At 43.3% G+C, this 23,671-nt stretch overlaps 1 long non-coding RNA gene across 2 annotated transcripts; it reads right to left on the bottom strand.

Annotated features, from left to right (window-relative positions):
• Window positions 1-289: 289 nt before the first annotated feature.
• LOC134296171 (uncharacterized) lies at window positions 290-23,102 on the bottom strand. 2 transcript variants are annotated; one of them, XR_010002751.1, is made up of 3 exons: window positions 22,927-23,102; window positions 22,745-22,843; window positions 290-2,100 (listed from the first exon to the last, which is right to left on the bottom strand). It is a non-coding gene; the product is annotated as an uncharacterized LOC134296171 (long non-coding RNA). The 2 variants fall into 2 exon arrangements; XR_010002754.1 differs by lacking the exon at window positions 290-2,100 and adding an exon at window positions 18,854-20,598.
• Between the last annotated feature and the right edge of the window lie 569 nt (window positions 23,103-23,671).

The raw sequence follows: 23,671 nt of genomic DNA, 5'->3' as shown, positions 1-23,671 counted from the left end.
ATTTTAATATGGCTCTATGGATAAACACTCACCAAAGTGGTTTGCTCAAGTTGTTAACTAATGAGCCGATCTTATGTCTCCCCTTACTGCAATTTCAGTCTTCTCACTGATGTATGACTTCCAACCCATTCTACCTTCTACTCCATACATTTCCAATGATAGCAAGCAGATATAAATTCGACCAAAAGAGGGCAACTATGCACTCACTTCTGGAGTGTATCATTTTGACCATTTATCTTGTTCCTGTGTTTTGGAGAAGTCTGTGAGCTCTTGAAGGATTGCTCTGGTGCAGTTTGAGCACATTTTTGTTAGTTTGGTTGCAACAAAAATCACCTGAATGGACCTGTTTTTTAAAAACAGGGGCTTTTAAAGGGGCTTCTGAGGAGTGCAGAGGCAATTTGGGGGTCACAGACTACTTAGGGGCAGAAAGACCTCATATAGGCCACACTTTACCTATCCCTGAATAACAAGACCCTTGCCTGATTTCATTTTCAAATGCATCTCTTAAAAATAGTTTCTTCCATCATAGAGGCAAGCAGAGCCCTGAGATGGAAAGGAATCATTCCGCACACCATCTGCATGGTGCTAATAATACATACTGTTGTTATTTGTCAGGATAAGATATTTGGAATGATATCTCTAAGCCATCTGCCAGCAGCCTTATTCACATTCTCAGATCAACCCCCCCCCCCCCCCCCCGCCGCCTTCTTCTTCTCTCCACACCACCTTAGGTAACCATCTGCAATTTGTGGACCTGGTTAAATAGAAAACAGCTTTTTCAAAGTGCATCATGGATGTACAACGCAACAAGGTTCTGTCTTAATTACTTATTTAGAGTTGTTTATATCTATCACTTTCTAAACAAGCCTTTTTTTTGTCGAATATTGGGTCCTAGTCAGTTAGATTTTCCCCAGATTGCATGTGATATTTTTTCTCCTTTCTTTCCTCAATCTCTCTCTTTCTCCATACATATTTACTTTGCTTTTTAAGGAGCAATGCACCAAATATGTGTGTGAAATGCTGAACTCTATTCTAAATCACTTTGAAGACATAGATCAAGGTTGACCAGTTCATATGAGGGAGGGAAGATGCCCAAATCAATCTAATAATACATTTTTAAAAATGAAATCCAAAGAGTCAGTCATAAATACAGTAGAGTCTCATTTATCCAACACTCACTTATTCAACGTTCTGGATTATCCAACGCATTTTTGTAGTCAATGTTTTCAATGCATCGTGATATTTTGGTGCTAAATTCGTAAATACAGTAATTACTACATAGCATTACTGCGTATTGAACTACCTTTTCTGTCAAATTTGTTGTATAACGTGATGTTTTGGTGCTTAATTTGTAAAATCATAACCTAATTTGATGTTTAATAGGCTTTTCCTTAATCTCTCCTTATTATCCAACATATTCGCTTATCCAACATTCTGCCATCCCGTTTATGTTGGATAGGTGAGACTCTACTGTATTATGGAATAGCTGATCACAGTTTGGAATTGTTACTTTTTTGAACTACCACCCTTAGAAAGTCCCCACAAATAACCTTTTCAAACTCTTCTATTCCTGGCCTTTTCACAGTTGCATTTCTGCCCCTCTTTCTCATCACACATTAAGTGTTAGGAATACATAATCAAAACACTCTTGAGAGATAAATGTCCTGGTGTGTTTCCTCCCATGGGTCCATGACACTTGACTCACAGGAGAGTTGATTTTGTTGCCATTGACAGAAAGCTTGAAGTCAATTCCCCAAACTCCATATGAATATCAGTCTGGTTGGGTTGATGGATGGAAAAGTACAGTGCCAGACATTACCACACTGAAGCCCCCGTTGCTACAATGGGTTAAACCCCTGTGCCGGCAGGACTGCTGACTTAAAGGCTGGGTTGCTGACCTGAAGGTTGCTGGTTTGAATCCAACCCGAGGAGAGTGTGGATGAGCTCCCTCTGTCAGCTACAGCTCCATGCAGGGACATGAGAGAAGCTTCCCACAAGGATGGTAAAACATCAAAAACATCCAGGCATCCCCTGGGCAATGTCCTTGCAGATGGCCAATTCTCTCACAGCAGAAGTTACTTGCAATTTCTCAAGTTGCTCCTGACAAGGAAAAAAAACTCCGCACTTAACTTTGAGACAGGTGATACTATGGCTTTCCACTGCCAGTGCTAAGTTGAATATGGTTTCACTACTGGAGACAAGACAGTGTCCTAAGTTACACCTGATAGAGGTATGTGGGGCAAGATGCTCCTGGCAATTTGCTACCCCTTTTGCATCTGTTAACTGAACCTTTTGTCCCACTTTTCCCAATGGTAAAGCTAGTCCTGATATTGTCCAAGATGGATAAAGCTTATTGATGGTAATTAACATGCAGAACAAGCATCTGCTGATCTTCACATGGATACCTGGATCTGGCCTCTAGCAGTCTTCCTAATAGGAAGAAAATGCCTAATAGGAAGAAAAAAGTTGCCTTACCAATTGTTCAGGGCTCTCAAGATGATAAGAAGGATTGTAAAAGAAAGAAAACATCTCCAAAGCCAGTAGGTGAATCTATCTTACTAAAACAAAGTTACTTAGAGGACTCTGCAGCTGCACGCCAAGCTCAAGCCTCAAGGACGCCTGAAGAGACAGCTATCACTTTAACCAACAGATTTGAGCCCTTGAGGGTTGGGGAGCTGACACCACTCCCTGATCAATTCCACAAGGCTCGTGATATATACCTGAGTCCTGAGAGGGAAGATCTTCAGATTCCTCAGGTTCCCCAGTCTCCTCAAGTTTTCCAGGTTTCTCGGGCCTCAGTGGATCTCCATGAGGGGACCACAAACAGCCCCGTGCGATTCCTGGATCTGAATGCGATCTTGGATCTACCGAAGCCCCTGGAAGAAAATCTGAAGGGGCCAGACCGCTCAAACTGTTCGGATGATCAGAGACCTGGTCAAGATGGTGGAAGATCAGATTCAAGATTGGTGAGTCTGCTGTTTGCAGAATTCAACCAACTGGCCGATCAGCTTAATCGGTTTGGGAGATTGCTTTGCCTACTGAACCACCCATCAGCTCAATCCCTAGATTACACACAAGGGAGAACCATATGGAATTCATTGGATCCTGACCCTCAGAATGCCAGAGACCTAGCTTGGGCTCAAAACCGGGACCACCCCATGGAGCCTTCTTCAATTCTGCGAAGAGCTTCGCTGGAAACTGGAGAGCCATTTGAGAGTCCCATGATGAGCCAGGATGCGCTCTCGATGCCGAAGGGGGAGATTTTAGAGTCAGCTTCCCATGGCTGCTTGTTTGGTGGTCTATGCCCTCTTGATCTTGGGCCGACCAACCCATGTCCCTGGTCTGGGCAGGGACCCCCTGGGACCACCAGACAGGAAAAGGACTGGCCCTCTCTGCCTGAAATGGACGCATTGGATGTGACAGAGATCCTTGGACGGGTGCCTGTCTCTCCTTCAGTGCCCCCCTTTTGTGGAAGCCCCCAACGACGTCGCTGCCTCTCCCTGTCAAAGAGGCAAGCACCAAAGATGGCGGCTGACCTTGGGGACGCCATCGGTGAGCTCATGCCTTCTTCTCCAAACCCCAAAAAGCTTCGGCACAGGCGTGCGGGTCACACCAACTGGAGACAGAAACGCTGCCATGATATGCGCCGGACTTCTGGTGAGAAGCCAGAACAAATTATTTTTCTAGCAGAGGGAGTTCCTGGCACTTTGCAGAGTGCTGGATTGGCAGCGGGCCAAGATGGTCTGACCACAGACTCTGGAGAACCTGAAGCCCCAGACATGGACAAATATACAATGATGGGAACCGGTAAGCCTCCAAATCGTAGGTCTCAGAGACGTGGCTGTCATCAAAAGAAATTTAAGACTAGAATCTTCTGGGGAGTAGGATTCGGTAACCGGACAAGACCTGCAACTACTCCCTTCTCCCACAAATTGGCCAATGTTCCACCAAGTGGTTCTAGATCTGTTAATATGGAGAAGGGAGCACGCCCCCAAAACACTAGTACCTGGGATTCGAGTATCAGAACTGTGGACATAAAAGAGAGAGTGACCTCCCGGTGTGGTGGAGTTAAGAACTTATCCCAACACTCTCGAGGGAACCTAGACTTGACGTCCCCTAGATCACCCCCCCACCCACAATGCTGGCCGGGTGTTCTGGCCTTTACACCTGCCCCTCATTACTTTGAGGGCTCTATTTATGACCACTTGGTAATTGGCCATGCCCCACCTCCTTTTCAGGGGGCCAGTCGAACATTGGGCACCTAGTTTCTGCTGTAGAGCCCCCAAGAGAAGTAGGTCTGTGTATGGGAATTCCTACGATCTCTGGGAGGGGGAGATATGACGGTAGGCTCAGGCCGAATATTAGAGGGAGGCTGAGTCGACGGAAGACTCGGCCCCCCTCTGACCTGCGGCCTATCCCCAAGTGCACCTATGACAGGCGACCAGTTTCCTCCCCTCCTACCCTGGTGTTGGTGAATGCTAGGTCCATAAGGAATAAAACTGCTACTATCAGAGATTTTCTTACTGACCAGGGAGCTGACCTAGTGTGTATCACTGAAACCTGGATCCAAGAGGGGGACGAGATCCTACTCCAGGAAATAACATCTCCAGGTTATGTAATCAACCACCAGATGCGGAGTGGGAGGCGGGGGGGTGGGGTGGCTATGCTCTCCCGAGAAAGCTTTTCTCTTAGGGCAGTTCCTGTTGTGGACATCTCTGGCACTGAATGTGTTGGTCTGGTGTGGGATTCCCCTGAGAGCATGGCCTTTCTGCTGGTGTACCGTGTGCCTAGTGCACCAGCAGACAGCCTATCCCAGCTGCTCGAGACTGTGTCGGAGTGGTCCTTGAGGTTCCCCAGACTTGTTGTCCTGGGGGACTTCAATGTCCACGCTGATACGGACTCTTGCTCAGCAGCGGCTATGGACCTGGTGTCTACCATGGAGACACTAGGACTCTTGCTCTGCAGTACTGGGCCCACGCATCAAGCAGGACATACGCTAGACTTGATCTTCAGCGCAGGAATTCAAGTGACCCAAGCCTCTATTTTAGAGGTTCCATGGTCGGATCACTGTGCCCTGAGAGTCAGGCTGGAGCATGCCTACCCACCTGGCAAGGGCGCCGAGCCGATTTGGGCTCGCCCAAGAAGACTTATGGAACCTAGTAGGTTCCAGAATGCTCTGAAGGATCTGGAGCCTGTCAGCGACTCAATCGATGTGCAGGTGGACATGTGGAACATCAGGCTGTCCAATGCACTCGACGAGATCGCCCCTAGACGCCCTCTCCAACCCCGCCGAAATCGGTCTCCTTGGTTCACCGAGGAACTTCGATCGATGAAGCGGGAAAAGAGACGGCTAGAGGGCGTGTGGCGAGAACTTCATGACAGAGCTTCGAGATCAGCTTACAGGGCATTTATGGAGTCCTATGAGCATGCTACCATCGAAGCAAAGAGAGTATACTATGCCTCTTTGATAGAGTCCGCCAGCTCACGCCCGGCAAAATTGTTCAAAATAATTAGATCTCTAACGACGGTTCCTACCAACCCAAAAAGTGATGATCAGACCCCTTCAGCCGAGGCTTTTCAAAGCTATTTTGCTGACAAGATCTCACTACTACGCCGGGACCTCCCCGCCACAACTGATACAATGAGAGAACTTGAGACTCCGTGGCCACTTGCTGGGCCCACCCTCGACCAGTTCATCCCACTGGACGCAGAGGGTCTCGATAGGCTCATAGCTGCAGCTAGACCGACCACTTGCTCCCTTGACCCGTGTCCCTCTTGGTTAGTAAAATCCTGCTTGGAGGGATTACGTGACCCGCTGCTGAAGATAATAAACAGCTCCCTTGAGCAAGGAGTCTTTCCAGAGGGATTAAAAGAGGCAGTGGTCTCTCCTCTGCTGAAAAAACCAGATTTAGATCGTTTGGTTCCCTCCAGCTACCGCCCAGTTTCGAATCTTTCATTTCTGGGCAAGGTGATTGAGAGGGCAGTAGCGGTGCAGCTGCAGCAGTTCCTAGACGACACAGCCGGACTGGATCCTTTCCAGTCTGGCTTCCGTGCGGGGCATGGGACAGAGACTGTATTGGTTTCCATCACAGATCATCTCCGATGCCAGCTTGACCGGGGCGGGTCGGTGTTGCTTGTGTTATTGGATCTCACAGCAGCATTTGACACAGTCGATCACAATCTTCTGACCCACCGCCTTGCCGTTGCTGGAGTTAGGGGGACAGCTTTAAATTGGCTGGCCTCCTTTCTTCACAACCGTGGACAGCGAGTGGAGAGGGGGGGCCTGGTCTCTGAGAGGTCCCCTCTACATTGTGGGGTTCCTCAGGGGGCCATTCTCTCCCCTCTGTTGTTTAACATCTATATGCAACCACTTGCTCAGCTGGTCCGAGATTTCGGGCTCGAGTGTTATCAATATGCTGACGACACTCAGCTTGTGTTAAAGATGGAAGGCCAACCGGAGTCTGTACCCGACAGTTTTCACCAGTGCCTCGAGGCCATTATTGGATGGTTGCGTTCCAGTAGTTTGAGGGTGAATCCAGCAAAGACGGAGTTCCTATGGCTGGGCCGACCGGGCAGTGGGGATATCCAGTTGCCAACCCTGGATGGTGAAGTGCTACGCCCGTCTTCACTAGTAAAGAGTCTGGGAGTCCTCTTGGACCCTTCACTGACGATGCAGGCCCAGGTCTCCGCCGTTACCAAAACTGCCTTTTTTCATCTTCGGCAGGCTAGACGGCTAGCCCCCTATCTATCTAGGGACAACCTGGCTACAGTGATCCAGGCTACAGTCATCTCGAGACTGGATTGCTGTAATGCCCTTTACATTGGCCTTCCTGTGTCGGTGATCCGGAAGCTCAAATTGGTGCAAAATGCAGCTGCCCGGCTCCTTGCGGGAGTCCCCATAAGATGCCACATAACACCAATCTTACGGCAGCTGCACTGGTTACCAATTGAGCACCGGATCACTTTCAAAGTGATGGTGCTTACCTTCAAGGCCTTACATGGTCCAGGGCCGATGTACCTGAGGGACCGCCTCACCCCTTACAAACCCCAGAGATCACTCCGTTCTGAGGACCAAGACCTGCTGGAAGTCCCCAGTTTTAAGACCTTGCGTCTAACTGCAACTAGACGCAGAGCCTTTTCAGTAGTGGCGCCATCTCTGTGGAACACCTTGCCACCTGAAGTTCGTGCCTTGCGGGACTTGTTGGCCTTCCGCAGGGCATGTAAGACACACCTGTTTCGGCAGGCTTTTGAGTTCTGTTGCTGATGTTTTAAAAGGTGCTTTTAGGATGTTTTAAAGATTTTTTTTAAATGATGTTTTTTAAAATGTTTTTTAAATTGTTGATTTTAGCCGGTTCTTGTAAGCCGCTCCGAGCCCTAGGGGAGTGGCGGCATATAAGTTTGAAAAATAAATAAATAAATAAATAAATACATAAAATGGAACAATCTATGCTATGTGTCAATGAGGAATTGTATGTGTGTGTATGTTGGCCTTGGAGAGATTTTGTGCCATTTGCATTTGCTGGTTGAGCCTCCTGTTTCATTCTGCCTAATGGTAGAGCCAGTCCTGATAACAGCCAAGATGAACAAAGTTTCTTGATGGTCATTTTGGTGCTTGCCTTGACTAAAGATGGAAAGAATAGTCACAAATTATTTCATCCTTCATCAAAAAGGGCTACTCAGTCCACTGTTGGATTTTCTTTTGCTTATTTTCTAAAATATGTTTTTCTTTTGGAGCCTCTTTGAAAATTGTTCATGCAAAAAATTGTGGGGAAATGGCCTTTGCACACACATATCTTGCACCTGCACAAAACAAATTGTTTTTACAAAAATATAGTTTGCACAGTATGCTATTGCTTTGTGAACATTTAAAAAAAATAAAGGTGCAAAAAAGCATGGGGAAGGAAGCAATAAAAATATTTAGTCTTGCTTTGCAAGAAAATAGTTGTCATGTTTGTGGATAAAACAAACAAATATTTTAATCCTGAATTCTGAATCTTGGGTTCCCAAATCAGTCCAATAAAAAACCTTATTCTTCTAAGGGTAGAGACTTAACAATCAGACCTTTTTAATGCACTTCTTAGATAAAAACAACCTGCTGAAGTGGCCTATTTTATTTCAGAATCACAGACAGATATCACAGCCTTCTGTTGCTATTCATGTAAGAAAAATACACATATTAATTGCCTTCATGCAATTAATGTCTCATCTAGCAAAGGTTGCCAAAGTGTCCCTTATTAGAAGGAAAGTCCTTTATTTGAGGGCAGGAAATCTTGCCCATAACAGGACTGGCAGATGTCACTTGTAAGGTATGCCTATTATTTGAGGACTGAAACACATGTCCTTTTATATAAACTTCACGAATGCCCAAAAACCATTATTGAATTCTGTTGGCATTTTGAATAACAACACTATATTAATTAGAAACCAAACTGTAGGAAAAAATCAAAGCCATGTTGATAGAGAAGATGTCACTAATGAAGCCATATCACCTGAAACAAGTGTGTCTGTCTGTGGCTGGCAAGCAAACACTTATGATCAATGCAAACCAAATACCCATTTAGGTATATTTGAAATAAATCATTGGTAACATGTTCAGACTCATTAAAAACCAGAATAATTTCTGCACAATTGCAATTGATTTTTTTTAATGTTTTAACTGTATTGCTTTTTAAAGTTGTGAACCACTTTGGTACTCAAGCTGGAAAAAAAAGCAGTGTGTACTTTGTTGATGTTGTTGTTGTTATTGTTGTTGTTGTTGTTGTGAAAGGATGCAGAAACAAGTGAGAATCTGAAGCTCACCATCAATACAGATAGTCATGATAAGATTAAAATGAATTCAAGACGTCTGATGCCTGCCAACAAAAAGAAGCCAAGTATGGATTTTCATAAAGACAGAAAATTGTCAGCCCTGCATGTCATGAATTTTGAGTGTCACTTATTGGTATTTTGAAAACCTGGTCTAAATCCTAAGTAGGAAAGAAACAAGACAGGGTGACACTGCTGAAGGCTGTGATCTTCCACTTCATTGCTTTGCTTCTCAAGAATCTCACAGGACAAGCATATATATTTCTGCTCTATAGCCAGGCCTATTGAATTCAATGTGCGGGACTGTTTCCCTCTTCTTATGAGCTGGTCATTGACCGTAATAAAGTGAACTTGAACTTGAATTCAGTGGAGTTCATTTCCAAATGTATGTAGAGTTGGTTCCCCATATCCACAGATTCTGCATCCACATATTCAGCCATCCGCTGCTTGAAAATATTCACCCCAAAAGATTCAAAAACCAAACCTCAATTTGCTATTTTGTATAAGGAATGCCATTTTACTATCCCATCTATATATATAAAAGAGTGATGGAATCCTGGCGACCGACAAAACAACAAAACTAAACACCCCACAACCTCGAAAATTGACAACACAACCCATCATCCATGCCTCTAGGTTGATACAACAAAAAGAAAAGAAAAATAAAGTCCTAATTAGAGGGAGAGGAATAATTGTTTTTATCCAGTTGCTGCCAGTTAGAAGGCTAAGCTCCGCACACTTGGTCTCCTAGCAACCCACTCACCCAGTGGACAGGCAGAGTTAGGCCTCATTTAGGCCTCTTCCACACTGCCTATAAAATACAGATTATCAGATTTTAACTGGATTAGATGGCAGTGTAGACTCAAGGCCCTTCCACACAGCTATATAACCCATATAATCTTATATTATCTGCTTTGAACTGGATTATCTGGACTCCACACCTTTACCCTTTACCTTAACTACCACCAATTCCTAAATACTTTATTTCCCTTACCACCATACTTCACCACAGCAACGCGTGGCCGGGCACAGCTAGTTGTATATAATGGGGCTTAAGCACCAATTGATTTTGATATAGAATCATAGAATCATAGAGCTGGAAGAGACCTCATGGGCCAGCCAGTCCAATCCCCTGCCAAGAAGCAGGAAATCACATTCAAAGCACACCCGACAGATGGCCATCCAGCCTGTGCTTAAAAGACTCCAAAGAAGGAGCCTCCACCACACTCTGGGACATAGAGTTCCACTGCTGAACAGCTCTCACAGTGACAGTGAGGAAGTTTTTCCTAATGTTCAGGTGGAATCTCTTTTCCTGTAATTTGAAGCCATTGTTCCGTGTCCTAGTCTGCAGTGCAGCCGAAAGCAAGCTTGTTCACTCCTCCCTATGACTTCTCCTCACTTATTGATACATAGCCATCATGTCTCCTCTCAGCCTTCTCTTCTGCAGGCTAAACATGCCCAGCTCTTTAAGCCTCTCCTCATATGGCTTGTTCTCCAGACCTTTGATCATTTTAGTCGCCCTCTTCTGGACACATTCCAGCTTGTCAACATCTCCCTTCAATTGCAGTGCCCAGAATTGGACACAGTATTCCAAGTGTGGTCTGACCAAGGAAGAATATCTGCAGGGAGTCCTAAAACCAAACCCTAGCAGATACAAAGGGATAACTGAATACGTGATGGCAGGAACTCAGGGACAGAACTTCATTCTGAGTGGAAAACAGAAAGGCTGCACTATTTTATTCAGAAACAATAACCTTCTCCAACTATTATCAGATTGATGTGTTGTCAAAGGCTTTCATGGCCAGAATCATTGCATTGCTGTGAGTTTTCCAGGCTATAGGGCCATGTTCCAGAAGCATTATCTCCTGATGTTATGCCCACATCTATGGCAGGTGTCCTCAGAGGATGTACAGTATGACAACCTCTGGGGTATAACAAATTTACCTGAAAACATCTGAGGATGCCCAGAAAACTCACAGCAACCCATTATTAAATCATTATACTGTTTTTTCACCTTACCATTATCTGCTTTCTGTATGAAACAATAATTAAATGAAGTTCTGTGTGTGTATGTCTCACTGAATTTTTAATCAGGTTGTTAGCATGATCTCATTAGTAGTGTGAGGAAGTTAGCCAAATATTTCTACCGCTTCTTTGCCTTAAATGTCTCATTTCAGGGAGCTAATTTCCTTCCTACACAGAGAGCAAGGCAAGCATTTACTTAGTAAATTTATCCCGCCCTCTGTCCAATGCAAAATGGTATGTATAGCTGTAATATAACAAGAACAATCACAAAGAGCTAAAACGGAACCATCAGACGCCTCACGTATATGTCCACTCGAATTATATCATTTTCATAATGGTGGGAAATGGAATCACTGTATAAGGTAAAGGTAAAGGTTTGCCTTGATGTTAAGTCCAGTCATGTCTGACTCTGGGGGTTGGTGCTCATCTTCATTTCTAAGCTGAAGAGCCGGCATTGTCCATAGACTCCTCCAAGGTCATGTGGCCAGCATGACTGCATCAAGCGCCGTTACCTTCCCGCCGGAGCGGTACCTATTGATCTACTCACATTTGCATGTTTTCGAACTGCTAGGTTGGCCGAAGCTGGGGCTACAGCGGGCGCTCATTCCGCTCCCCGGATTCGAACCTGTGACCTTTTGGTCTGCAAGTTCAGCAGCTCAGTGCTTTAACACACTGTGCCACCGGAGGCCCCTGCTTCACTGTATAAAATGCTCCAAATCCCATAAAAATAGATACTTCAACCACAGATGGTAACCAGAGTCAGTGCTGGCACTTTTTTTTTCCTCTCCATGGAATGACATTCAGCTTTTTCACAGGTCATAATAAAATACATAATTTTGGCCCCCAAACCTGCCATCAACATATATAAGAGGGCAATTTATACATAAATATATACGATAGTTCATAGTTGTTTTCACTGCAGATATATGTCAAAACCTTTGAGTTGTTTATTTTATCCAACATGTACTTTTCAAATCCAGGTTTCTGCTTTACTGGCATGTCAATGCTTGGTCAAGCCTTAAGATTTTCAACTTTTTAAAAAAGGACTGAAAACAGTGCTCTTTCTTCAAAACATTGGCCCGCATAAAATAGGAAAGCCTTTCTGGAAAAGGTAAAACAAACAAACAAACACGTATCCCAAAGATATCAGGATTGTGATTTTATATATTTATTATTTACTAGCTATGCCCGGCCACGTGTTGCTGTGGCCATGTGTGGTTTAATGGTAATTAACGAAAAGAGTAAGAGCTGGGTTCTGATAAATGTAATTTTTCCTTCCTTCCTTCTATACCTCTTTCTTTCCTTCCTTCTTTCCTTCTCTCCTTCCTTCCCTCCTTCCTTCTTTCCCTCTTTCCCTCCCTCCTTCTCTCCTTCTTTCCTTCCCCCTTTCTCTCCTTCATTTCTTCCTTCTTTCCCTCCCTCCTTCTCTCCTTGCATAAGCAGCAGCAGGAGCAAAGGTTTCTCTTCACACACACATTTATAACCCAGGAACAAGAAGTGTGTCTGTTTGTGATTGTCATAGAATTCTTTAAATTGCTGCATTGATGCCATCTAGTCTTCTATTATTGAAATGCAAAGGTAGCCCTTTGCATTTCCCCCATCTGCATTATTAATACTATTGTTCTTGCCCTGGTTGCACAGTGTGTTAAAGCACTGAGCTGCTGAACTTGCAGACCAAAAGGTCACAGGTTCAAATCCTGGGAACGGAATAAGTCCCCACTGTTAGCCCCAGCTCCTGCCAACCTAGCAGTTCGAAAACATGCAAATGTGAGTAGATTAATAGGTACTCTAGCGGGAAGGTAACGGCGCTCGATGCAGTCATGCCGGCCACATGACCTGGAGATGTCTATGGACAGCGCCGGCTCTTCGGCTTAGAAATGGAGATGAGCACCAACCCCCAGAGTCAGTCACGACTGGACTTAACGTCAGGGGAAACCTTTACCTTTTACCTCTTGTCTTATGGATCTGGCTGCAATGACGGAGGACTTGCCAAGGCTTCCTAAGTTTCCTGGCATTACGTTTGGTCCTTTTTTTTCCCTTACCTACCTCACACCTCCCTCCTTCTCTCTTCTTTCCTTCCCTCTTTCCCTCCTTCGTTTCTTCCCTCGTTCACTCCCTCCTCCTTTGCTCCTTAGCATCATGAACTGCAGGAGGACAACGGCGGAGGAAGGGTGGCACTGCCTTGGAAATGGTGGAAGCTTCCGCTCCCTTGCCTTCCGATTGGGCTCGTCCATTCCACAGCCTCATGCCCAGCAGTGTGGGTGGCAATGGACTGCAACATCACAGGCACACTGGGGGTTGGGTATGACGTGTCCTTATCCGCCGTGTCACATTGTAAATGGGAGGGGGAGTGGGAGGGAGTAGCATGAGGGAATAATGGACCTCCATCCCTCCCTCTCTCAAGCGGCTCCTTTCTCGACTGCTTGGTGGGTTTTTTCTGTCACGCAGGAGATGGGCGGGGCCAGGGGAGTCATTTTTGCACATGCGCAGTATTATCTTTTACCTTTTTGGATTTTTAAGTCCTTGTCCTTGTGGGGTTTTTTTGTTTTTATGAGTGATGGTCACTTGTTGGATTGATAGGTGTATATTATACAAATTTTGTGTCTGTTCATCCAGTGGTTTTTGCGTTATGTTCCACCCACGAATGACCATTACATTTATATATATATATATATATATATATATATATATATATATAGAGAGAGAGAGAGAGAGAGAGAGAGAGAGAGAGAGATTGTCCTTGTTAGAAATATGATATCTAATCAGCCCTGAACAATAGCATATAAAAATATAGTAATCCACTTTTGTGATCATTATTATAGCTTTTTAAAATTTCAGCCATTTTAATTTCAGCCGCAGTGATATACAATATAAAAGAAAATAGTGGTGAGACTCCAGTCACTCAGCAATTTAAAACCATGTGATGTTTCGGTCATATCCTAAAGACCAAATTATATTCGTATTTTTAGTGTAGTCCCTGAGGAAGGCCAACTTTATTAGTGACTAGACAGCATAGGGCTTTTGAAAATATACCCTAAATCCCCAAGATCAAATGTAATTTGAAAGCTAAGCATAGTCAGCCCTGCTTGGTTCTTGGATGCAGTGCCTAAATAAATATGGGGTGCTGTAGGCTTTATTTCAGAGGAAGGAAATGGCCAAACCACCTCTAAATATTCCTTGCCTAAGAAAACCCTATGGAATCTATGGTATCACTGTAGGTTGGCACATAACTTGAACGTACACACACACATATATTATTATTTCCCTACTGCAGATTTATGATGGGAAACAGAAGATAAAGTTATACTAAGGTCAGACTAATTCAACCCAATTTACAAATTGTCCCCAAAGTTTCTGCTGACAAAGAGACATGTTTCCAGAAAAAGAGACATATTTTTGCAGTTTTCTGGTGCAGCTGGGAGATTTTGTCTTATTTAATTTTCCTCATCAGGGACAATTACATATTTATAATTTGTCCTAAATAGACCCAATGGCCTTGAATTTGAAACAATAGAGTTTACACAAGCTTTGCCTTACTAAGTTCCTATTTAAATGGCTCTCTACTAATTGGAATGAATAAGTGATATCTATTAAGGGTTTTAGCCCAGGATGTAAAGGAGATATCACAGGTGCAAAATTCTAGGAGATGATGGGGCAACCTATCCCACTGAAATTGCTGTATTCAAAAACTAGTCCCATTCTATTTGTCAACATGACTATTCAGAACAAACCCTTTGTATAGATTCACTGCTATACCTTGGAGGCAAAACCATGAAAATGCAGTTGCTGTGAGCTTCAAGAGGAAGATATGTTTCTTCCTCCTTCCCAGATGAGTCCAGCTGGAACTATAGTCTCAATTCCCTACCCACACCATCCTATACAGCTAGGTAGAGGAACCTTTCCTTGGATCTGGCAACTCTAGGGGCTGATAAATAACAGACAACTGCTTAGGCAGAGCTATGATCCAATGTAGGATCTCACTTCAACAACAAAAACTTGATGGCTTTTCCAGTGACTTTGCTGTTTGGAGTTTATTCCAGTTGAGACCTTTGCCTTGGGTTTCATCTTTGACTTTATACCTTGGAACTACTGTATTCCTATTTGAGTCTTATTTTCCTGTGCCTTGTTTGTGGATCATCATTGACTCCACACCTGGAATCACCTTGGAATTAATCCTGCACTCAATTTTTGGTTTCCTGTGATTATCCTTGATTCATGTCTTGGGAAATAATCCAGTTTTGGACTATGCTCTTTGAATGGTTTTTATAGACACTTGTCTCATGAACTTTAAATACCTTGCTCTTTTGGATTTAAACCTAATTTACTGACTCTGAACTATATTTTGCTTTTACTTGCTTATAATCATCAATAAACAACTTGCTTATATTCTAGGGCTTCAGTGTGGTTTTGAGGTGCCTACGCAGCCTAGGGGTGCAACACTACCTCATTTTGAATTAATTGGAGTTTGGAAACTCCAATTAATTCAAAATGCAGCAGCCAGATTGGTCACAAGAACATCCAGGAGTGAGCATATTACACCTATACTGAAGTCACTCCTTTAGTTGCCAATTAGTTTCTGGTCAAAGTGCAAAGTGTTGCCTTTGACCTTTAAAGCCCTACATAGTTTGGGTCCAGGTTGCCTACAGGATTGACTTTTCCCATATAATCCACCTTTTAGAACATTTGTGTCCTCTGGCAGATGCTCACTCCAACCAACAAGAACCTAACTGGCAACAGTCATCCAGAGAACCTTTTCTTCAGCTGCCCCATGACTGTGGAATGAACTGACAGAAGAGATTTGACAGCTAATTCAGCTGTCAGAATTTAAGAAGCAGCTAAAGATTCTTCTCTTCCAGCAGACCTATCCAGTCAATTTTCTGTTGTGAATTTTAATCTGACTTTCATTAGTGGATTTTAACTCTGTGAATTTTGTTGTATGTGTTTTAATAGTGTATTATCTCTTGTTTTTATGATGTTGCACCACGCCTCAAGCCACAGGGAGATGAGTTATTATTTATTTATTTATTTATTTATTTACTTGCTACATTTATATCCCGCTCTTCTCACCCCGAAGGAACTCAGAGCGGCTTACAAATCAAATGTACATACAATATATGATTAGCATAGCACAATAAAGGTAAAAAAGGTTTTCGTCCAGTCGTAACCAACTCTGGGGGTTGGTGCTCATCTCCATTTCTAAGCCGAAGAACCAGCGTTGTCCGTAGACACCTCCAAGGTCATGTGGCCGGCATGACTGCATGGAGCGCCATTACCTTCCCGCCAGAGCGGTACCTATTGATCTACTCACATTTGCATGTTTTTAAACTGCTAGGTTAGCAGGAGCTGGAGCTAACAGCGGGCGCTCATTCCGCTCCCGGGATTTGAACCTGGAACCTTTCGGTCTGCAAGCTCAGCAGCTCAGCGCTTTAACACACTGCGCCACAAGGGGCCCGCATAGCACAATATAAGCATTAAATTACTATATTGTACTATATCATTATATGGTAATATTATTAGTAATATTACATTTAATATTTAATATATAATTAATATTATATTGTATTATTAGTAGTATAGTGTTGTATTACATTATAATAATATTATTATCATATATATGTATATAAAATTAGCATAGCATGTTGCTATGGCATAGGAGACAAGATGATGATGATGATGATGATGATGATGATGATGATGATGATGATGATGATGATTCTGCTGCCCAAAAGCTGTTTGGTACATTTAGCCCAGGTCCTCAACAGTAAAGCTGTCTGAAATGGAAGACCATATGCCATCAGCATAGCCAGAGCATACAATCCCACCACAAGGGAGTTATATCATAACTCACAGCATTTCTGAAGAATAGCTCACTGTTGTTTATATGTATACCTGTCAACTAGGACTCTGCTTTGCACTTTATCTACTGTGTGGTCCTATGATATTCTGATGCAGGAGTTCTTGCCTAGCCCTTCATAGTTGGCCATTCTGAAGTTTTGGTCATCAGTATTTTGAAACCGTTGATGGAACATATTGAAAGTGGATTTTAATTTTGTGGTTAGTAGAAATATATGTTCTTGTTTTATTATGTTTTATTTTTATTATGTTTAACTTTGTTGTATGGTCTTGTATTGGCAATTGAATGCTTTGCTTTCTGTTGAGAATTGCTCTGAATCCTCTTGAAGAGATAGGGCAGTATATAAATAAATTATTATTATTATTATTATTATTATTATTATTATTATTATTATTATTATTATATCCTGTCTCACCACTTTAGCTGAGCAGGCTATGGAGGGGGGGGGGGGGGAAATAGCTACAGCAACCCCGCAAGATGGTCCACTGTTGATATGGCATGTCAGAGGTGAAGCTCAGTCTGGTTTGAATTCCTGGTTGAAAAAACAAAAATCCCCCGTGCTGCAAAGGTCAATCTACTTAAATTTCCCCTTCAAACCTCCTCCCGGGCTAAATCAAGTACTCAACAGCATGCAAAACCTTCATGCTCTATTGATTTCCACACAGACGGCTTGCACTTTTAAATACTAAAACACTCAAACAAAAAATGCCCATGAAACCAGACTCCTATCAAAGCAGAACTTCTGTCTTAGTACTTTTATGTCTTCTCATTTCCTTTCATTCACAAACTCAGGTCGCATATGTAGATCAAGGAAATATTACAGCACTTTGCTGCTGGTGGGGGAATTCTGCTTATTCAAAATTGGGGAAAGGCTGGCTGGGGGATTCTGGGAGCTGTGGTTCAAAATGGTCCCTTTTACCAGTTCTGCACTGATTCCTTCTTTATCTAATTTTGTCACAGTGAGCACCACTGCCTAAGTGTCTGGTCATTGGACCAGACACTAACTATGTCATGACATGTTAGTGTGTTGGCTATTATATAGGCGTACTAGAGGTGTGGATGATTGGTTGTGTTGCAAATTTTGAGGTTGGGGGGGGGGCTGTAGTTTTGTTGTTTTGTCGGTCGCCGTGATGCCATCACTCATTTATATATATAGATTGTATGAATATAAAGAGAAATCTGTATGTGTGTGTTATAAGCCATAAATCTATTATTTAAAAAAATATAAATGAAAGGTTTTCTTGAGATATATTGTGTCCCCCATGCATTTCATTATATATGTGCCCATGTATCTTATAAGAGGTTGGTTTAACCTTTGGTTTGCTAGTATAACTGAATTACTGTGTCACAAAATGATGCATATTTTAAAAGTGTGTCACCAACATGAAATGCTTGGAAAGCTCTGCAGTAGACTGTCAAATCCAGGACACGGGGAAACTGTATCACAGGGTTGTATATACTGAAGCCCCTCCACATTTGCATGGGTTAGGGGTTCAAGGTCCCCACAAAAGTGGAGAAACCACAAGTATAAATAAAAATCACAAACACTATTTTTTTACACTTCTTTAGGCATCTCTAGGTCCTCCAGTGCAATTCTATGGCCAATTTCTATGGGAAGGTGACCATAGAAGCACACTGGAAGACCAAAAATGTATTAAAGAGGGTGTATTTTTTCTGTCACATGAATGGTAGCAGAAGAAAGGGCAACAAATATGGCAATCCCAAAGAATCATATCTTTGAATGTTTAACCTCCAAACATGGTGCTATGACTTAGGACCTCATCCCATGGACTTAGGACTCCGTTTCCATGCGCTGTGGAAATGGAGCCCCAAAGGAGTCTCATGGAGGCCATCACATGATGTGAGGACACTTCTGATGGGATTCTCTAGGGACTCTTTCAGCAGTGCATGGAAATGCAGCCCTAAGTCAGTTCCAAAGTGGCTTAAAATGGCAAAAGACAGGGAGAAAATAGGGAAAGGACATGGAATGGCTAACCATTCCAGAAGACAGGGAAAGAAGGTAGAGAATGAAGTAAGTGTCAGGGAATCATCACCCTGACTGACTGATGAGTCAGGTCTCATCTTCTGCTCATCAGTCAGACCACTCAGGCAGCAGCGAAAGTGGCACCAACAAATGACAGCTCAGTTGTAAATTATCTGCTGATCCCAGAGGTTCTAAAGGCTTTATTTACAAGTTATTTACAACACTAAATACCATCACTCTCTGGACACATGTTTTCTCGGCAAGGACAAAACATGGTGCGTCCTCTCGGCTTTCCGAGTCCATAATCAGTGCAAGCAAGCACCTCCTTGCATTCCACAGTTCATAACGAATGTTCCTTCCACATAGTTGAAACGGAAGTCATGACCCATAGACCCTCTAGGCAATCAATCAGGGCTGGCTGTAATTAACTCCTGGACTACTGGAATGCTTGCCGGAACACATACACACAATCCAACAGCAACAATTGATTGAACATTTCACATTATAACAACAAAAACACTAACAGTAAGATGGTTTCTTCTACTTTACCCCTCTTTATAGCCACTCATGGGATGAAGTTCTATGTCTGGGAATAGGACATCTTTTTCACCTTCAAAAAGAACTTCTAATAATGAAATTTCATTTATTTATTTATTTATTTTATACTCTGCCTTTCTCACCCCAGAGGGGACTCAAGGCAGCTTTCAACTCTGGCAAAATTAAATGCCATATATAAATATTACAATAAAAACAGACCCCATCAACTATAAAACAGTTAAATAGCAAATAAATACATAAGGCAATAAACATAGATTAAAAACATATCAAATGCTTGATTCCATTCACCCATAATCCTTGTTCAAAATCGGGCCGGGCTGTGGCGCAGGCTGTTGAGCAACCAGCTGCAGCCAGCTGCAATGAATCACTCTGACCAGGAGGTCATGAGTTCGAGGCCAGCTCGGGGCCCCGTGTTTGTCTTTTCTTTGTTCTATGTTAAGGCATTGAATGTTTGCCTTATATGTGTAATGTGATCTGCCCTGAGTCCCCTTCAGGGTGAGAAGGGCGGAATATAAATACTGTAAATAATAATAATTATTATTATTCACACTGTGTCAAAATCTGTAAAGTCTTATTCTCCAAACGCCTTCATACAGAACCAGGTATTTAGGGTTTTTTCCTGAAGACTAGAAGGGGTGGGGTCTGCCTGATATCACTGGGGAGGGAGTTTCACAGTCGAGGGGCCGCCACTGAGAAGGCCCTGGCTGTCGTTCTTATCAATTGCACTTGGGAAGAGGGTGGGACCAAGAGCAGAACCTCCCCAACAGATCGTAAGGCTCAGGTTGGCTCATAAGGGGAGATGCATTCAGACAGGTAAGTTGGACCAGAACCATTTAGGGGTTTATAGGCCAAAGCCAGCACTTTGAATTGGGCTTGGTAGCAAACCAGCAGCCATTGGAGCTGGCGCAACAGAGGAATTGTGTGCTCCCTGTACACCACTCCAGTGAGGATCTGGCTGTCACCTGTTGGACTACTTGGTGCTTCCGGGCCAACTTCAAAGGCAACCCCATGTAGAGCATATTTCAGTAGTCTATACAAGATGTAACAAAAGCATGGACCACTATGGCCAAGTCTGACTTCCCAAAGTATGTGTGCAACTGGCGCACAAGTTTTAATTGTGCAAAACCTCTCTTGGCCACCGCCGAAACCTGAGGTTCCAGGCTCAGTAATGAGTCCCAAGTTGTGAGCCTACATCTTCAGGGGGAGTGCAACCCCATCTAACACAGGCTATAACTCTCTTTCGCCTTACGACTGAACAGGAATACCTCCGTCTTCTCTGGATTCAATTTCAATTTGTTCGGCCTCATCCAAACAGTCACAGCTTCCAAGCACCAGTTCAGGACCTGAACACTTGAGGAGACAGACAATTTTTCTGGAAAGCAAAGGTTTATTTTTTCCCATCCCTTGCAGTTATACTTCTGCCCCCTTCCCTCAAGCCAGTTTGTGTGTGTGTGTGATCTAAACAGAACATTTTTAGCTATTCCAGAATTTGCACTGAAACAGTCATCCCTGCATAGGGATTGAAAGATATTTTATTGAACTTGTCAGTTTTGACAAAAATAATATATATGTTTTTGCATCTCTGAAAACCTGTTAACAAAAATTGTACACCTTGCCTCTAGCACTTTGTGCTTTGCCAGGCTTGCAGGCCATTCCTGAGAAATAAAACGTGCACAGAACAATATGTACATTTTACAATGTGCACAGCTGAAATGCAAACAGCAAAGGCATAAACACACTTTCATCAATGGAGGAAAGTTGTGGAAATTAAGTAAATGGCACAAAATATGAAAAACAATAAAAACTTTTGTGATACAGTTATTTGAGTGTTGGACTATCATTCTGGAGACCAAAGTTCAAATCCAATGAATGTGGATTTTGGCTTATGGGGGAGAGAGAGAGAAAGGCAGGAATTTCTATTTCTTTGCCTCCAACTGGGTCAAGGGATGTAACTGCAAAAAGCTTTATATTTCTTAGCAAACTTGTCAGCTTAGTGAACTTGTATTCCACTAGTTATATCAAACGTGCAAGCTTCAGTTTCTATGGACCTGGCAGCCTCCAGGGATACAGTGAAGCAGGGCAGAGAAAAAGGTATCAACAACAACAACAATTCCTAGTGATTGTGTAAGTCCTAAATGTCGGGGAAGTAGTTCTCTAGCTCAATTGTTCAGTGTCCTAAATTCACCCTGTACACAGACATACACACTTCATAACCTGATTTTTGTTTCAACACATTCTGACAATAGTCAGAGAGCAGTGGGCCTTGAAATGAGAAATCCTGCTCTTGTTCCCTTGGGGAGGGGAAGGAGCAGGTGTCCTACAAAAATGTGCTGAGGAGACACAAATCACCTGGCACATCTCTTAACCAGGACAGGTGCGCATTGGGAGCTGAACACACTATTACTCAGCCATTCCCTCTGTCTTTATAACATATAGATACTGCCTTGTGCTGAATCAGGCAATAGATCTGTCTAGCTTAGTATTTTCTACAACAGCGGGTGATTCCTTACATCTTCTTGGTATGTTTTTGGTCTCTTTATTTATGTTTATTTGATTTATATCCTGCTCTGATGGAGCCCCCAGTGGTGCAGTGGGTTAAACCACTGAGCTACTGAACTTGCTGGCCAAATGGTACCCTGTTTGAATCTGGGGAGCAAGGTAAGCTCCAACTGTTAGCACCAGCTTCTGCCAACCTAGCAGTTTGAAAACATGCAAATGTGAGTAAATCAATAGGTATTGCTCTGGCGGGAAGGTAACAGCGCTCCATGCAGTCATGCCGGCCACATGACCTTGGAGGTGTCTATGGACAACGCTGGCTCTTCGGCTTAGAAATGGAGATGAGCACCAACTCCCAGTGTCGGACACGACTAAACTTAATGTCAAAACCTTTACCTGACTTTATCCTGCTATGAGAACATAAAAATAACACTTTCCTGGGCGGGTGTCCAGGTGCCATGCCGGACTTTCTGGCTGGGCACCAGGACACAAAACAAAACTGCCCAGAAAAGCTTTTTAAGAGGAAAAACCTGACTAAGCTGCCTTTCCCCTTCTCCAGAGCTCTCCTGCCATGTAGAAATGATACACCAGGAGACAGAGGGAGGCCAGGAGTGATTTCCCTCCTCCCCACTTCTTCTGGTGCATCATTTCTACATGCCAGGAGAGCTCCAGAGAAGGGGGAAGTGGCTGGGCAAGTTCTTTTTCCTTTTTAAAGGCTTTTAAATGGGTTTTGGGAGGGGTTGGGGGCTGTCTTGGGCTCCAGGAGCCCAAGAAAACCCAAGACAGCTGTGTAAATGGTCACCGGAAATTGTGCAGCACAATCCCCAGTCCCATCTACACAGCACCCGCAACTGCAACGTACCAGGACTTCTGAAAGGCCCCGGTCTTTACAGCTGACAAAATATTTCAGGACAAAGCAGAAAAACATTCATTTTTCCCTGAGGCATCATTTGGACTCCCCAGGGGAAAACACAGGAGGGTGCTATCTGGATGTGCCCTCAACTCTTGCAACAACCACTCACCATCAAGCCCTTTTGCTGTTTGATCTTCTTCCCATTCATCTCATCTCTATCCGCAACCTTGGTAGCCTGGAACACTGTGTCGTTGTTTGTGTCATGAACCTAAGGAGAGAAGATATGGATGACACTCATACCATAGATCTCAAAAGATACATTCCCCAATAAACCCGAAGGCCACTCCTTACCCCTGGAAAGGCATCCCATCCGCACTGTCCTATGGCCCTTCCTTTCTACTCCATTTAATGTGTCATGAAACTGAATCATTCTAATCAAAACAAGACTAGCAATTAATCCTGTAAGTAGGCTGCCTATTATCTGTCTGTCTAATAGGCAGGTGCAGCAGCAGCTGTGGGGGACTGCAACCAAGTTGCCAGGGAAACTAAAAATACAGAGCTAATAACTTCTGGTACAGAGACATCTGCTAGGAAGGAAAGGTGCACACATGATTTGACTTAAGATGGGAAGCAGCATCCACAAATCTTCTCATGTGCATGAAACATAGGCTTGGGACTCAATATTTTGGAATGGGGGGACATAATAAAACAACACCAAAGCTTTGAAGAAGATGAGCAGGGATTCAAGTCCTTGCCTCCAGAGTCATAGTGCAATGCTCAAACTACTACTCCACACCAATTTATGTAACATTGGGTGCATCTACACTAATACAGTTTGACATCATTTCACCGCCGTGACTCACTGCTACAGAATCCTCAAAGGTGTAGTTTGTGTGACACCAGCACTCTCTGACAGAGAAGGCTAAAGACCTTGTAAAACTACAACTCCCAAGATTCCACAGCATTGAGCCAAAGAGGTATCAAACTGTATTCATTCTACAGTGTAGATGCGCCCTAAGTCACACATATGAAATTCCTATCTATATTTTTTGCATAAAACTGTATTGTTTCCAAAAATAAAAACTCAACCACATGT

The sequence above is a fragment of the Anolis carolinensis genome, chromosome 1 (genome assembly GCF_035594765.1).
Source record: "Anolis carolinensis isolate JA03-04 chromosome 1, rAnoCar3.1.pri, whole genome shotgun sequence".
Taxonomy (NCBI): domain Eukaryota; kingdom Metazoa; phylum Chordata; class Lepidosauria; order Squamata; family Dactyloidae; genus Anolis; species Anolis carolinensis.
Note: the sequence above shows the minus strand (reverse complement) of the source record. Positions and strands in the feature narration are given on the sequence as shown.